The sequence below is a fragment of the Bombina bombina genome, chromosome 3, assembly GCF_027579735.1.
Source record: "Bombina bombina isolate aBomBom1 chromosome 3, aBomBom1.pri, whole genome shotgun sequence".
Lineage (NCBI taxonomy): Eukaryota > Metazoa > Chordata > Amphibia > Anura > Bombinatoridae > Bombina > Bombina bombina.
The window spans coordinates 395800035-395813363 of record NC_069501.1 but is presented as its reverse complement, the minus strand read 5'-3'; positions in this window follow the sequence as shown (position 1 = coordinate 395813363).

The following is a 13329-nucleotide window of genomic DNA, read 5'->3' as shown; positions in this document are numbered from 1 at the left end:
TAGCTACAATGTAATTATTAATTACATTGTAGCTATCTTAGGGTTTATTTTACAGGTAAGTATTTATTTTTAAATAGGAATAATTTATTAAAGTATAGTGTAGTGTTAGGTGTAATTGTAACTTAGGTTAGGATTTATTTCACAGGTACATTTCTCTTTATTTTAGCTAGGTAAGCTATTAAATAGTTAATAACTATTTAATAGTTATTGTACATGGTTAAAATAAATTGAAAGGTACCTGTAAAATAAAAATAAATCCTAAGATAGCTAGAATATAATTATTATTTATATTGTAGCTATATTAGGGTTTATTTTAAAGGTAAGTATTTAGTTTTAAATAGGATTCATTTAGTTAATAAGAGTTAATTTATTTAGATTTATTTAATTAATATTTAAGTTAGGGGGCGTTAGGGTTAGGGTTAGACTTAGGTTTAGGGGTTAATAATTTTATTACAGTGGCGGCGGCGTAGTGGGGGGCAGGATAGGGGTTAATAAATTTATTATAGGTGGCGACGGTGTGGGGGGGCAGAATAGGGGTTAATAAATTTATTATAGGTGGCGACGGTGTAGGGGGGGCAGGATAGGGGTTAATAAATTTATTATAGGTGGCGACGGTGTAGGGAGGGCAGGATAGGGGTTAATACATTTAATATAGGTTGCGGCGGGTTCAGGGAGCGGCGGTTTAGGGGTTAATACATTTATTATAGTTGCGGTGGGCTCCGGGAGCGGCGGTTTAGGGGTTAATACATTTATTATAGTTGCGGTGGGCTCCGGGAGCGGCGGTTTAGGGGGTAATAACTTTATTTATTTGCGGCGGTGTAGGGGGGGTCAGATTAGTGGTGTTTAGACTCGGGGTACATGTTAGGGTGTTAGGTGCAGACAGCTCCCATACAAATCAATGGGATGTCTGTCAGCAGCGAACTTGTACTTTCGCTATGGTCAGACTCCCATTGATTCCTATGGGATCCGCCGCCTCCAGGCTGGCGCTTTGAAAACCAGGTACGCTGGGCCGTAAAAGTGCCGAGCGTACCTGCTAGTTTTTTGATAGCTAGCAAAAGTAGTGAGAATGTGCCGCACTTGTGTACGGAACATCTGGAGTGACGTAAGAATCGATCTGTGTCGGATTGAGTCCGGCGGATCGAAGCTTACGTCACAAAATTCTACTTTTGCCGGTCTCGAGCCTTTGATAACTAAGGCGTATCAGCCTCGCCACAAATACGCTGCGGAATACGCAGCGTATTTGAGGTTGACGGCTTGATAACTACCCCCCACAGTAGTCAGGCACTAAACTTCACTCCTTTATGAGTTTGGAACTTGGGCCCTCTCACCCAAATTGTTATGTAATGTAATTATCTTATAATGGGTATAACATTGTTGGACTCTTTTGCTCATGTACTCCTATGATTGATATGATATGTTTGCTGTCTATGTTCATTTGATGGTAGTCACATATTTACACATCTGGGCCTATGCACCCCTGGTTAGAAGGGCTTATCCACTCCTGTTTAGAAGCACATACGTTTTCTTTTACCTCAAGAAGCAAGTATTCACTGATAGCAATTAAGCTGGTTTGTATTGATATGTTATATGTTACATTCAAACGTATTTTAGTTAATTGAGAGTCATCTCACATTTCCATTGTTTGGGAACATCAGTCTCTAATGCCATTGGGTTAAAAATTATATACAACACCCTATGGTGTGCACAGTATGGCAGCCTTATTTCAAGTTTTTCCCTAGGAGTTTAGTGGCATGCACACATAGATAAAAAACCATAGGCTTAGGTTCTCATTTTTGCTCTTATTGCTTTAGCTATTGAATTCTTTTTTTTATTATTTTTTTTGTAAATCAGCTTTATTGAATTTTTATCAGACATTACAATAATCAAACTGATCATATTTTGTTTTAAACAATAACAATAAAGAAAATGAAACCAAAAAGACTAAAGACATAAGTAGACAATTCAATGTGTAGTCTATTAAAATGAAGCATACAATATTATATGACATTTATCTTGACCGCGACATACATGGTACACTCCCCTTATGGTATTACCCCAATGGCTACTGACCCATGAGCTAAGTGGTTTGAATCAGAGACAGTGTCCCTCCGTCGTTAAATGTAATTGTAATGTATCTATCTCAGGCATCTTTCATTATCGAGTATGTCAAGGTATTTCTGATTTTTAGGTACCCATACTCTTCAAGAGTGAGGATCTTAAAAAACTGCTGGCTCCATTGGGGCACTGTGGGGACAGGTGCTGTTTTCCAATGGAGCGTTATGAGGGATTTTAAACTGTTGCTAGCTATACATATGAATTTTCGTTTATGGTTGGGGGGGTCTTGTGGTGATCTTATTAAATAACCAGAGAACTGGGTCTGCTGGTAGTGGCACCTCCGTTAATTTAGAGGTTTCCTCCGCTACTGCTTTCCATGCCATGTTAATTAGAGGACATTTTGTCACCAAATGTGCGACATATGTCCGATTTCTATTTTGCACCTCCAGCACTTGCTAGTAGAATTAAAGTGAATGTCAAGTCACGTTCACCACTCTTCCTCATCTTGTTAATTACCTAAAATAAACGTTAGTTTAATTCATAACGCATGCGCAAACAATTCCGAACACCTAACGCATGCGCAATGTCTATCTACCTGTCAACCGCGGTCCGCGATCCCCCGCCGCAATCCCTAATAAAGTGTTAACCCCTAAACCGTCGCTCCCGGACCCCTCCGCTACCTAATAAAGTTATTAACCCCTAAACTTCCGCCATCTACCCCATCTACCCCGCCGCCATCTACCCCATCTACCCCGCCGCCATCTACCTTAGCTACCCCGCCGCCATCTACCCCATCTACCGCGCCGCCATTCTACCTTAGCTACCCCACCGCCATCAACCCCGCAACTATCTACCTTACCTACCCCGCCGCCATCTACCTTAGCTACCCCACCGCCATCTACCCCGCCGCTATCTACCTTACCTACCCTGCAGCCATCTACCCCATCTACCCCGCCGCCATTTACCTTAGCTACCCCACCGCCATCTACCCCGCCGCTATCTACCTTACCTACCCCACCGCTATCTACCTTACCTACCCCGCCGCCATCTACCCCATCTACCCCGCCGCCATCTACCTTAGCTACCCCACCGCCATCTACCCCGCCGCTATCTACCTTACCTACCCCGCAGCCATCTACCCCATCTACCCCGCCGCCATCTACCTTAGCTACCCCACCGCCATCTACCCCGCCGCTATCTACCTTACCTACTACGCCGCCATCTACCCCATCTACCCCGCCGCCATCTACCTTACCTACCCGCCGCCATCTACCTTAGCTACCCCGCCGCCATCTACCCCATCTACCCCGCCGTCATCTACCTTAGCTACCCCGCCGCCATCTACCCCATCTACCCCGCCGCCATTCTACCTTAGCTACCCCACCGCCATCAACCCCGCAACTATCTACCTTACCTACCCCGCCGCCATCTACCCCATCTACCCCGCCGCCATCTACCTTAGCTACCCCACCGCCATCTACCCCACCGCTATCTACCTTACCTACCCTGCAGCCATCTACCCCATCTACCCCGCCGCCATTTACCTTAGCTACCCCACCGCCATCTACCCCGCCGCTATCTACCTTACCTACCCCACCGCTATCTACCTTACCTACCCCACCGCTATCTACCTTACCTACCCCGCCGCCATCTACCCCATTTACCCCGCCGCCATCTACCTTAGCTACCCCACCGCCATCTACCCCGCCGCTATCTACCTTACCTACCCCGCAGCCATCTACCCCATCTACCCCGCCGCCATCTACCTTAGCTACCCCACCGCCATCTACCCCGCCGCTATCTACCTTACCTACCCCGCCGCCATCTACCCCATCTACCCCGCCGCCATCTACCTTACCTACCCGCCGCCATCTACCTTAGCTACCCCGCCGCCATCTACCCCATCTACCCCGCCGTCATCTACCTTAGCTACCCCGCCGCCATCTACCTCATCTACCCCGCCGCCATCTACCATTGCTACCCCACCGCCATCTACCTTACCTACCCGCCACCATCTACCTTAGCTACCCCACCGCCATCTACCTTAGCTACCCCACCGCCATCTACCCCGCCGCTATCTACCTTACCTACCCCGCCGCTATCTACCTTACCTACCCCGCCGCCATCTACCCCATCTACCCCGCCGCCATCTACCTTAGCTACCCCACCGCTATCTACCTTACCTACCCCGCCGCCATCTACCCCATCTACCCCGCCGCCATCTACCTTAGCTACCCCACCGCCATCTACCCCGCCGCTATCTACCTTACCTACCCCGCAGCCATCTACCCCATCTACCCCGCCGCCATCTACCTTAGCTACCCCACCGCCATCTACCCCGCCGCTATCTACCTTACCTACTACGCCGCCATCTACCCCATCTACCCCGCCGCCATCTACCTTACCTACCCGCCGCCATCTACCTTAGCTACCCCGCCGCCATCTACCCCATCTACCCCGCCGTCATCTACCTTAGCTACCCCGCCGCCATCTACCCCATCTACCCCGCCGCCATTCTACCTTAGCTACCCCACCGCCATCAACCCCGCAACTATCTACCTTACCTACCCCGCCGCCATCTACCCCATCTACCCCGCCGCCATCTACCTTAGCTACCCCACCGCCATCTACCCCACCGCTATCTACCTTACCTACCCTGCAGCCATCTACCCCATCTACCCCGCCGCCATTTACCTTAGCTACCCCACCGCCATCTACCCCGCCGCTATCTACCTTACCTACCCCACCGCTATCTACCTTACCTACCCCACCGCTATCTACCTTACCTACCCCGCCGCCATCTACCCCATTTACCCCGCCGCCATCTACCTTAGCTACCCCACCGCCATCTACCCCGCCGCTATCTACCTTACCTACCCCGCAGCCATCTACCCCATCTACCCCGCCGCCATCTACCTTAGCTACCCCACCGCCATCTACCCCGCCGCTATCTACCTTACCTACCCCGCCGCCATCTACCCCATCTACCCCGCCGCCATCTACCTTACCTACCCGCCGCCATCTACCTTAGCTACCCCGCCGCCATCTACCCCATCTACCCCGCCGTCATCTACCTTAGCTACCCCGCCGCCATCTACCTCATCTACCCCGCCGCCATCTACCATTGCTACCCCACCGCCATCTACCTTACCTACCCGCCACCATCTACCTTAGCTACCCCACCGCCATCTACCTTAGCTACCCCACCGCCATCTACCCCGCCGCTATCTACCTTACCTACCCCGCCGCTATCTACCTTACCTACCCCGCTGCCATCTACCCCATCTACCCCGCCGCCATCTACCTTAGCTACCCCACCGCCATCTACCCCGCCGCTATCTACCTTACCTACCCCGCAGCCATCTACCCCATCTACCTTAGCTACCCCACCGCCATCTACACAGCCGCTATCTACCTTACCTACCCCGCCGCCATCTACCTTACCTACCCGCCGCCATCTACCTTACCTACCCGCCGCCATCTACCTTAGCTAACCCGCCGCCATCTACCCCATCTACCCTGCCGCCATCTACCTTACCTACCCGCCGCCATCTACCTTAGCTACCCCGCCGCCATCTACCCCATCTACCCCGCCGCCATCTACCATAGCTACCCCACCGCCATCTACCTTACCTACCCGCCGCTATCTACCTTAGCTACCCCACCGCCATCTACCTTAGCTACCCCACCGCCATCTACCCCGCCGCTATCTACCTAACCTACCCCGCCGCCATCTACCCCATCTACCCCGCCGCCATCTACCTTACATACCCGCCGCCATCTACCTTAGCTACCCCACCGCCATCTACCTTAGCTACCCAACCGCCAACTACCTTAGCTACCCCACCGCCATCTATCCCGCCGCTATTTACCTTACCTACCCGCCTCCATCTACCTTAGCTACCCCACCACCATCTACCTTAGCTACCCCACCACCATCTACCTTAGCTACCCCACTGCCATCTACCTAACCTACCCCACCGCCATCTACCCCATCTACCCGCCGCCATCTACCTTAGCTACCCTGCCACCATCTACCCCGCCGCCATCTACCTTAGCTACCCTGCTGCCATCTACCTTAGCTACCCCGCCGCCATCTACCCTGCCGCCATCTACCCCACCTACCCCGCCGCCATCTACCCCACCTACCCCGCCGCTATCTACCTTACCTACCCCGCCACCATCTACCTTACCTACCCCTCCGCCATCTATTTTAAAAATATTAACCCCTAATTTAATCCCCCTACACCGCCGCCAGCTATATTAACTATATTAACCCTAATTATATTAGGGTTAATATAGTTAATATAGTTATTATATTATATATATTAACTATATTAACCCTAATTATATTAGGGTTAATATAGTTAATATCGTTATTATATTATATATAGTATAATAACCCTATCTAACTCTAACATCCCTAACTAAATTCTTATTAAAATAAAATCTAATTAATATTAATATTATTAATTATAATATTCCTATTTAAATCTAAATACTTACCTATAAAATAAACCCTAAAATAGCTACAATGTAATTAATAATTACATTGTAGCGATTTTAGGGTTTATATTTATTTAACAGGCAACTTTGTATTTATTTTAACTAGGTACAATAGCTATTAAATAGTTATTTACTATTTAATAGCTACCTAGTTAAAATAATTACCAATTTACCTGTAAAATAAATCCTAACCTAAGTTACAAATAAACCTATACTATCAATAAATTAAAGAAACTACAAATATCTAAACTAAAATACAATAAATTAAACAAAACTAAATTACCAAAAACAAACAAACACTAAATTACAAAAAATAAAAAAATATTACAAGATCTTTAAGCTAATTACACCTATTCTAAGCCCCCTAATAAAATAATAAAGCCCCCCAAAATAAAAAAAATTCCCTGCCCTATTCTAAATTAAAAAAGTTCAAAGCTCTTTTACCTTACCAGCCCTTAAAAGGGCCTTTAGCGGGGCATGCCCCAAAGAAAACTGCTCTTTTGCCTGTAAAGATAAACACAATACCACCCCCCAACATTACAACCCACCATCCACATACAACTATTCTAAACCCACCCAAACCCCCCTTAAATAAACCTAACACTACCCCCCTGTATTCACCCAGCCGGGTAGAACTCTTCTTCCATCCGGCGATGTCTTCAATCAAGCAGAAAAGAAGTCTTCTTCCATCCAGGCAAACTCTTCTTCCATCCGGCGATGTCTTCAAGCAAAGCGGCATCTTCAATCTTCTTTCTTCGCTCCTCCGCCGCGGAGCATCCATCCGGCACGAAGACTAAACGATTGGCTGATAGAATCCTATCAGCCAATCGGAATTCGACGGACGCCATCTTGGATGACGTCATTTAAAGGTAACTCATTCCTCGTTTAGTCTTCGTGCCGGATGGATGCTCCACGCCGGAGGAGCGAAGAAAGAAGATTGAAGATGCCGCTTTGCTTGAAGACATCGCCGGATGGAAGAAGAGTTCGCCTGGATGGAAGAAGACTTCTTTACCTCTTCATTGAAGACATCGCCGGATGGAAGAAGACTTCTTTGCCGCTTGATTGAAGACATCGCCCAGATTGGATGAAGAGTTCTGCCCGGCTGGGTGAATACAAGGTAGGGAGATCTTCAGGGGGGTAGTGTTAGTTTTTTTTAAGGGGGGTTTGGGTGGGTTTAGAATAGGGGTATGTGGGTGGTGGGTTGTAATGTTGGGGGGTGGTATTGTGTTTATCTTTACAGGCAAAAGAGCAGTTTTCTTTGGGGCATGCCCCGTTAAAGGCCCTTTTAAGGGCTGGTAAGGCAATAGAGCTTTGAACTTTTTTAATTTAGAATAGGGCAGGGAATTTTTTTTTATTTTGGGGGGCTTTATTATTTTATTAGGAGGCTTAGAATAGGTGTAATTAGCTTAAAAATCTTGTAATATTTTTTTTATTTTTTGTAATTTAGTGTGTTTTTTTTTGGTAATTTAGTTTAGTTTATTTTATTGTATTTTAGTTTAGAAATTTGTAGTTTATTTAATTTATTGATAGTGTAGGTGTATTTGTAACTTAGGTCAGGATTTATTTTACAGGTAAATTGGTAATTATTTTAACTAGGTAGCTATTAAATAGTAAATAACTATTTAATAGCTATTGTACCTAGTTAAAATAAATACAAAGTTACCTGTAAAATAAATATAAACCCTAAAATCGCTACAATGTAATTATTAATTATATTGTAGCTATCTTAGGCCTAGATTTGGAGTTCGGCGGTAGCCGTCAAAACCAGCGTTAGAGGCTCCTAACGCTGGTTTTGGCCGCCCGCTGGTATTTGGAGTCAGTGATTAAAGGGTCTAACGCTCACTTTTCAGCCGTGACTTTTCCATACCGCAGATCCCCCTACGCCATTTGCGTAGCCTATATTTTCAATGGGATCTTTCTAACGCTGGTATTTAGAGTCGTTTCTGAAGTGAGCGTTAGAGCTCTAACGACAAGATTCCAGCCGCCTGAAAATAGCAGGAGTTAAGAGCTTTCTGGCTAACGCCGGTTTATAAAGCTCTTAACTACTGTACCCTAAAGTACACTAACACCCATAAACTACCTATGTACCCCTAAACCGAGGTCCCCCCACACCGCCGCCACTCGATTAAAATTTTTAACCCCTAATCTGCCGACCGCCACCTACGTTATACTTATGTACCCATAATCTGCTGCCCCTAACCCCGCCGACCCCTGTATTACATTTATTAACCCCTAACTTGCCCCCCACAACGTCGCCGCCAGCTACTTAAAATAATTAACCCCTAATCTTCCGACCGCAAATCGCCGCCACCTACGTTATCCCTATGTACCCCTAATCTGCTGCCCCTAACATCGCCGACCCCTATATTATATTTATTAACCCCTAATCTGCCCCCCTCAACGTCGCCGACACCTGCCTACACTTATTAACCCCTAATCTGCCGAGCGGACCTGAGCGCTACTATAATAAATGTATTAACCCCTAATCCGCCTCACTAACCCTATCATAAATAGTATTAACCCCTAATCTGCCCTCCCTAACATCGCCGACACCTAACTTCAATTATTAAGCCAATCAGATTGAGCTCGCATTCTATTGGCTGATCGGAACAGCCAATAGAATGCGAGCTCAATCTGATTGGCTGATTGGATCAGCCAATCGGATTGAACTTGATTCTGATTGGCTGATTCCATCAGCCAATCAGAAAATTCCTACCTTAATTCCGATTGGCTGATAGAATCCTATCAGCCAATCGGAATTCGAGGGACGCCATCTTGGATGACGTCCCTTAAAGGAACAGTCATTCGTCGTTCAGTCGTCGGTCCGGATGGATGTTCCGCGCTGGAGGTCTTCAGGATCCTGCCGCTTCGCTCCGGATGGAAGAAGATTGAAGATGCCGCTTGGAGAAGATGTTTGCCGGTCCGGATGTCCTCTTCTTGCCGGATAGGAGGAAGACTTTGGAGCCTCTTCTGGACCGGATTATGGATCGCCAACCCCCGCTTGGGTTGGATGAAGATCTTGGAGCCAGGACGGATCGGTGATACCTGGATGGTGAAGACAAGGTAGGAAGATCTTCAGGGGCTTAGTGTTAGGTTTATTTAAGGGGGGTTTGGGTTAGATTAGGGGTATGTGGGTGGTGGGTTGTAATGTTGGGGGGGGGTATTGTATGTTTTTTTTTACAGGCAAAAGAGCTGAAATTCTTGGGGCATGCCCCGCAAAGGGCCCTGTTCAGGGCTGGTAAGGTAAAAGAGCTTGTAACTTTTTTAATTTAGAATAGGGTAGGGAATTTTTTATTTTGGGGGGCTTTGTTATTTTATTAGGGGGCTTAGAGTAGGTGTAATTAGTTTAAAATTGTTGTAATATTTTTCTTATGTTTGTAAATATTTTTTTATTTTCTGTAACTTAGTTCTTTTTTATTTTTTGTACTTTAGCTAGTTTATTTAATTGTATTTATTTGTAGGAATTGTGTTTAATTAATTTATTGATAGTGTAGTGTTAGGTTAATTGTAGGTAATTGTAGGTAGTTTATTTAATTAATTTATTGATAGGGTAGTGTTAGGTTTAATTATAACTTAGGTTAGGATTTATTTTACAGGTAAATTTGTTATTATTTTAACTAGGTAACTATTAAATAGTTCTTAACTATTTAATAGCTATTGTACCTGGTTAAAATAATTACAAAGTTGCCTGTAAAATAAATATTAATCCTAAAATAGCTATAATATAATTATAATTTATATTGTAGCTATATTAGGATTTATTTTACAGGTAAGTATTTAGCTTTAAATAGGAATAAGTTATTTAATAAGAGTTAATTTATTTCGTTAGATAAATATTATATTTAACTTAGGGGGGTGTTAGTGTTAGGGTTAGACTTAGCTTTAGGGGTTAATCCATTTATTAGAATAGCGGTGAGCTCCGATCGGAAGATTAGGGGTTAATAATTGAAGTTAGGTGTCGGCGATGTTAGGGAGGGCAGATTAGGGGTTAATACTATTTATGATAGGGTTAGTGAGGCGGATTAGGGGTTAATAACTTTATTATAGTAGCGCTCAGGTCCGCTCGGCAGATTAGGGGTTAATAACTTTATTATAGTAGCGCTCAGGTCCGCTCGGCAGATTAGGGGTTAATAAGTGTAGGCAGGTGTCGGCGACGTTGTGGGGGGCAGGTTAGGGGTTAATAAATATAATATAGGGGTCGGCGGTGTTAGGGGTAGCAGATTAGGGGTACATAGGGATAACGTAGGTGGCGGCGGTTTACGGAGCGGCAGATTAGGGGTTTAAAAAAATATGCAGGGGTCAGCGATAGCGGGGGCGGCAGATTAGGGGTTAATAAGTGTAAGGCTAGGGGTGTTTAGACTCGGGGTACATGTTAGAGTGTTAGGTGCAGACGTAGGAAGTGTTTCCCCATAGGAAACAATGGGGCTGCGTTAGGAGCTGAACGCTGCTTTTTTGCAGGTGTTAGGTTTTTTTTCAGCTCAAACAGCCCCATTGTTTCCTATGGGGGAATCGTGCACGAGCACGTTTTTGAGGCCGGCCGCGTCCGTAAGCAACTCTGGTATCGAGAGTTGCTTTTGCGGTAAAAATGCTCTACGCTCCTTTTTTGGAGCCTAACGCAGCATTTGTTTGAACTCTCGAGTTAATTTTATGGTGCGGCCAGAAAAAAGCCCGCGGAGCGTTAACAGCCCTTTTACCGCCGAACTCCAAATCTAGGCCTTAGGGTTTATTTTATAGGTAAGTATTTATAATTTAAATAGGAATATTGTAATTAATAATATTAATATTAATTAGATTTATTTTAATAAGAATTTAGTTAGGGATGTTAGAGTTAGATAGGGTTATTATACTATATATAATATAATAACGATATTAACGATATTAACCCTAATATAATTAGGGTTAATATAGTTAATATAGCAGGCGGCGGTGTAGGGGGATTACATTAGGGGTTAATATTTTTTTTAGGCGGGGTAGATGGGGTAGATGGCGGCAGGGTAGATGGGGTAGATGGCGGCGGGGTAGATAAGGTAGATGGCGGCGGGTAGGTAAGGTAGATGGCGGCGGGGTAGATGGGGTAGATGTCGGCGGGGTAGGTAAGGTAGATAGCGGCGAGGTAGATGGCGGTGGGGTAGCTAAGGTAGATGGCGGCGGGATAGATGGGGTAGATAGCGGCGGGGTAGATGGGGTAGAGAGCGGCGGGGTAGATGGGGTAGATGGCGGCGGGGTAGCTAAGGTAGATGTCGGCGGGGTAGATGGGGTAGATGTCGGCGGGGTAGATGTCGGCGGGGTAGATGGGGTAGATGTCGGCGGGGTAGATGGGGGCGGGGTAGCTAAGGTAGATGGCGGCGGGGTAGATGGGGTAGATGGCGGCAGGGTAGATGGAGTAGATGGCGGCGGGGTAGATGGCGCCGGGGTAGATGGGGTAGATGGCGGCGGGGTAGATGGCGGCGGGGTAGATGGGGTAGATGGCGCCGGGGTAGCTAAGGTAGATTGCGGCGGTGTCCGGGAGCGGCGGTTTAGGGGTTAATAACTTTATTAGGGATTGCGGCGCATATTAACAGCTGTTTCAAAACGCATGCGCAAATTGTTGTCTCCTCGGGAGCGCGCTTCAAGCCTACGTAAGAGAGCAGGAGGGACTGCTCTATAAGCAATACCGGAAGTCAAGGATGGGAGGAGTTGGCGTTCAAGACGTAGATAAGTTATAAATTAAATTATAATATCACAAGATGCTTATTTTCCAAAATAAATATTGCGGTTTACATTTAGTATATTAGGAATTAATAATGTTCATTAGAAAGCATATGATTTACATTCACTTTAAAGAGTTTATGGACTCGCGGTGTGAGGTATTTTTATATTCGTCTCAATGTGTTTACTCGAGACTGATACTTTTGTTAGGTTAGAAAAGATATGATTTAAATCCCTTTGCGTTAAAGGGACCCCTAATTCTTCCCTCCATCTCTCTACATAGCATGGGTATTGTCCTGGTAGCGTTTGTTGTAGCATATTATATATTAATGACAAGGAGCCTTGTCAAGGGGCAGGAGAGAAGCAAAGTTTTTTTTAAATTAGTTAGGCTTCTAAGAAGGTTTAACCTGTCCGAATGTGTTTGTATATAAGAATATAAGAATGGCATTGTGTGAGAAAAAAAAATGTTCGTAAAAATGTCCCATCCCTTCTCTATGAGATCTTTTTGGGATAATAACCTTGATTCTTCTCCCAATTGATGCACCATTAACATTCTAATAGAGGTTAGCTATTGTATTCTTTTAACTAAATATGTGAATTTGCCAAAGAGTGGTATAGGGTACCTTTATCGTTTGTTATATCTTGTCCACTGAATGTGAGTTATGTCTTAGCTAGTAAGTCCACCTCACAGGTATTTGCTTTGAGTGACACCATATTATATAATATATATTATACAGGGCAAGTGTGGATGCTAGTAACACGCCTATGTGACATACTGGCTTATGTCCGCTACTGTAAACAATGTTGGCCTAGAACTAATAGCCAGGTTATATCTATAGATTTTTGCCTCCACAAGTGGAGGTTAGTAATTTACTGATGTTTGCTCCACGTCAGCTAACAGGGGGTAAAATTATTAAGGCTGTAGTACTGACGTTTATATTGGGCTAATCAAGCTATATATAGTTGCTCCTCACTATCATTACTCTTTACTACCAAAAGAGGCCTACATATCTCCTATCTTGTAATTCTACCTGGAAAGAGTCCAAGAGCGGCCCTGTTAATATTTACCCTAATCTTTAC